The sequence below is a fragment of the Arachis ipaensis genome, chromosome B01 (assembly GCF_000816755.2).
Source record: "Arachis ipaensis cultivar K30076 chromosome B01, Araip1.1, whole genome shotgun sequence".
Classification (NCBI taxonomy): Eukaryota; Viridiplantae; Streptophyta; class Magnoliopsida; order Fabales; family Fabaceae; genus Arachis; species Arachis ipaensis.
This window is the reverse complement of record NC_029785.2, coordinates 135,628,417-135,633,283: the sequence shown is the minus strand read 5'-3', so window position 1 is coordinate 135,633,283 and position 4,867 is coordinate 135,628,417.

The window sequence follows — 4,867 nt, the reverse complement described above, 5'->3', positions numbered from 1 at the left end:
GGAGGGCGACCGTTGGTTCCTTCACCATGCCCTGGATGAGCGACCGGTTACCCGATCCTGGCTTTGTGCTCGCTAGCTTCGACAAAAGGTCTGCTCGTGTGTTCTTTTCCCTTGGAACGTGCTGGATAATGACCTCCTGGAACTGGCTCATCACTTGCTTAACCTTTTCCAGGTATTTTTGGAGGAGGGGGTCCCGGGCTTGGTAGCTTCCGTTTACCTGCGAGGTGACGACTTGGGAGTCGCTGCATACTTCGACCCTCATCGCGCCGACTTCCTGAGCCAGAACTAGACCGCCTAGGAGAGCCTCATATTCAGCTTGGTTGTTTGACACTGGGAACTCGAACTTGGTCGATTGCTCATAGATGACCCCTGTTGGGCTTTCCAAGATGACCCCTGCTCCTCCGGACGTTTGGTTGGAGGCTCCGTCCACATGAAGCCTCCACCGTGTGCCCGTTTCCTCGGGAGGATTGCCCGTTACTTCCACCAAGAAGTCGGCCATTGCCTGTGCCTTGATTGCATGTCGAGGTTCATACTGTAGGTCATATTGTGAGAGCTCGATGGCCCAGGTCATCATCCTCCCAGCCAAGTCAGGTTTTTGCAGTATTTGCCGAATCGCCTGGTCTGTCCTCACAACTATTCGGTGACTCTGGAAGTATTGTCTTAACCTTCGGGAGGATACTAGGAGCGCCAGCGCCAGTCTTTCCAGTTTGCTGTACCTCAGCTCTGGTCCCTGGAGTGCCCTGCTCACGAAGTAGACGGGCTGTTGTGTCTTTGCTTCTTCTGTGACGAGGACCGCGGCAAGCGCTTCCTCGGTTACTGATAGATACAGGTAGAGTGGTTCTCCGACTCTGGGTTTCCCGAGGACTGGTGGTGCTGCCAAGATTTGCTTGAAATGGTTGAATGCTTCTTCGCACGCTGGTGTCCAATCGAACGTCATTCCCTTTCTCATTAAATTGAAGAAAGGTATGGCCTTTGCTGCCGATGCGCCGAGGAAACGGGACAAAGCTGTCAATCTCCCAGCGAGTCTTTGGACGTCTTTGATGCAGCCCGGACTCTTCATCTGAAGGATAGCCTGGCATTTTTCGGGATTGGCTTCCACTCCTCTTTGAGTGATCATGAAGCCTAGAAATTTTCCGGCCTCCATGGCGAACGCGCATTTGAGTGGATTAAGCCTCATGCCGTGTTGTCGTAAGGACGAGAAGACATCGTTAAGGTCACTCAGGAGATCGTCAGATCGGGCGGTTTTTGCGAGTATGTCATCTACGTAAACTTCCACTGTTTTGCCCAGGAGTTCGTTGAATATCTTATTCATCAATCTTTGGTATGTGGCTCCTGCGTTTTTTAGGCCAAATGGCTTGACCTTGTAGCAGTAGATGCCTCCTGGCGTTATGAACGCCGTTTTTTCCTCGTCAGGTCGGTGCATCGGTATCTGATTATACCCTGAATAGGCGTCCATGAAACTCAGATATCTGTACCCTGCCGCTGCGTCAACGAGCGTATCAATATTAGGTAGGGGGTAGCAGTCCTTGGGACAAGCCTTGTTGAGGTCAGAGTAGTCTACGCACATTCTCCACCTCCCGTTGTGTTTTTTAACCAGAACCACATTCGACAACCAAGTCGAGTAATCAAGTTCCCGGATGAATCCCGCTTCTAGGAGGCTGGCCGTTTGCTTGGCTACCTCGTCTGCCCTTTCCTGCGACATTTTTCTTCTTCTCTGGGCCACTGGTTTGGCTCCTGCCTTTACGGACAGGTGGTGTGACATGAGCTGGGGGTCTATTCCTGGCATGTCGGCAGGCGTCCAGGCAAAGAGGTCGGCGTTAGCCCTGATCATTTCCATCAAAGGCTCCTTTATTTCGTGCGGGAGGTTCTTGTTTATGAATGTGAACTTATCGTGCTCCTCGCCGACTCTGATCTTCTCCAAGTCTCCTTCTGGCTCTGGTCTGGGTTTGTCGTCTACCCTGGCGTCCAGGTCGGCCAGGAAAACTCCTGACGCTTCCTTTGATTTTTTCCTGAGGGAAAGGCTGGCATGGTCGCAAGCGACTGCCGTTTCCAAGTCGCCCCGGAGGGATCCCACGGATCCGTCATCGGTGATGAACTTCATCACCAGTAGTTTCGTACTGATGGCTGCCCCCAGATCGTTAATGGTCTTTCTTCCCAGGATGATGTTATAGGCCGTTGAATCTCGTAATATTACAAAGTCGGCCATGATTGTCCTCCGTCTTTGCCCTTGTCCCACAGAGGTCGGGAGTGTGATGATCCCATCTGGCTTTATGAAGTGGTCTCCTAACCCTACCACACCGTGCTGGTGGGTCGTCAGGTCGGAATCTCTCAATCCCAGGGCATCGAAAACGTTTCGGAACATGATGTTTGAGTCTGCCCCCGTGTCTACCAGGATTCGTTTGACGAGGCCGGTTCCGACCCTAGCCGTAATGACCATGGGTGGACTTTCCGGCGCTTCGTCGAACCATTGGTCCTCCGGGCCGAAAGAGATAGGTGGGAGACCTTTAAGGCCTCTACTAGGTGGCGCGGAGATTGCTAAGACCTTGGCATCTTTCTTCTGCGCCGATTTCGACCTCGGGGCGGTGTTCCTGGCCGTCACCACGTTTACCACCGTGAGACCGTGATCGTCACCCTCTGGCTCCTGCCGTCGTCTTATTGGTCGGGATCTGTCCCCATTGTCGTTGTCCCGGTTGCGTCTCCTTGGTTCCCTTATAAGGTGGGAGAAGTCGGCGAGTTTGCCTTCCCTGATAGCTTGTTCGAGGGCGTCCTTCAGGTCAAAGCAGTCTTGGGTCTTGTGTCCGTAACCCTTGTGGTACTCGCAGTAGAGGTTCTTGTTTCCTCCTGTCCTGTCCTTCAGTGGTCGGGGCTTCGACAGTATCCCCTTTTCTGCTATCTGTTGGTAAACTTCAGTGATCGATGCCGTAAGGGAGGTGTAGTTGGTGAACCTCCCAACTCGGGGGAACGGTTTGGATTGTTTGCTCGGACCGCCGTCCTTGGCGCTTTCCTTCGGTCTTTCTCTGGCGTCGAAGTGCCGGGATTGGTTGTAGGCGGGCTGCCGTTTATTGGCAGCCACGACTCGGCTGACTTCCTCATCGTTAATGTATTCTTTGGCCACGGATTGGATCTCTTGCATCGTCCAGACGGGCTTCGTGGTGAGGTGCTTCCTGAAATCCTCATTCGACAGCCCGTTTGTTAAGCACAAACTTGCCACTGAGTCCGTCAAACCGTCGATTTCCAAGCACTCGTCATTAAAACGGTCCAGGTACTTCCTGGTCGGCTCTCCGGGTCTTTGTGTCAACCCCAGCAAATTGATTGGGTGTTTGGCTTTGACAATCCTAGTTGTGAACTGAGCCAAGAAGGCGCGGCTGATGTCGGTAAATTGGGTCACCGAGCCTTGCGGGAGGTTGTTAAACCACCGTATTGCCGGGCCCGCTAAGGTGACCGGGAAAGCGCGACATCTGACCTCGTCTCCCACCCCTTCTAGGTTCATTCTGGCCTCGAAGGCCGTCAAGTGTTCTAGGGGGTCTTGTGTTCCGTCGTACTTCATGTCTGTCGGTTTGTCGAAATGTTTTGGTAGTCGGACCTCGAGTACAGAGCGGTGGAAAGGGGTCGCTCCTATTATGACGGGTCCTCGGGCAGTTCTTCTCAACTCATTGTTCTCCCGGTGGACTTCTTCGTTGCCTCGGTTCGACGCGCGCCGTCTTTCGTGTCGGGCGTAGATGATGGGGTCGCGACTTCTTCTTCTGGGACGTACCCGTTCCTCAGTGCTCTCCGACCCGTATTGGGGGCTCGGCGTGCGCCTCGACCGGCTTCTTGAACGGGAACGGGTGGGGCTCCGCTCTGGGGAGCGTTGGTCGCGTTCTCTTTCTGCTAGCCTGCGCTCTAGGTCTTGCATTCTGTGGCGTAGTTCTTGCATTATCCTGGCGTGGTTGTCGCCCGTCCCCCCGAAGGGGCGTCTCTCGTGTGTCTGTGTCGCATCCCTCGTGGGCGATTGTGAAATGTGACGTACCTCGGGGGGAGAGCCAGTCTCCCCCTTATATATATGTCAGTAGTGGGCCCCTTCAGTGGTCAGGCCCATATCCTTGAGGACGCTGTCCTTCGGCTGTGTGCAAGCCGTACGGGACGCGTGTCCGGGTCGGGTAGAGGGCGCCTTACTGGGCCGGCGAGAGCTCGGGTCGGGTCGACCCGCGTGGATTTGGGCCAGGCCGTAACAGATGGTATATTGATTATAAAAGTAAGAGAGTTAGAGTGAGTGAAGAAGAAATAGATAAATCAACGAGTTATAGTTCAAATGACATAATCTCTTCATTTTTCATCTAAAGATTTTAGATTCGAATCTTACTCTTAATTTTGAGAAAAAAAAAATAATAGATAATTTTTTAATTTAAAAAAAAAATATTTTATTTGTAATTTAAGTATAAAATTATCAAAAAATAAATTTATTTAGAATGAAAGTAATGTGATTAAGTATAATTTACTTAGATGTTATTAAAAAATAATTGAATACTATGTACAGTAAAAAATTAATATTATTGAAAGATAAAATTAAATTAAAATTTATTTTTATGTATCGTTTTTGTCCCTAACGTTTTCGTCCTATTTAAGTTTTTAACGTTTCAAAATCGTCTCAATTTTGTCCCACCGTCAATTCTGTTAACGGATCCCTAACGGCAGGACAATATTTAGTCAATTTTGAAACGTTAAGGACTTAAATAGGACGATTGAAACGTTAGGAACAACTTTAGGACTTACCCCAAACGTTGGGAACAAAAACGATACTTTACTCTAATTTAAAAATACGATAACGATAATCAATAAATATTATATTTTTTATAAATAATAAAAATATTTATATGAAATAAACGAC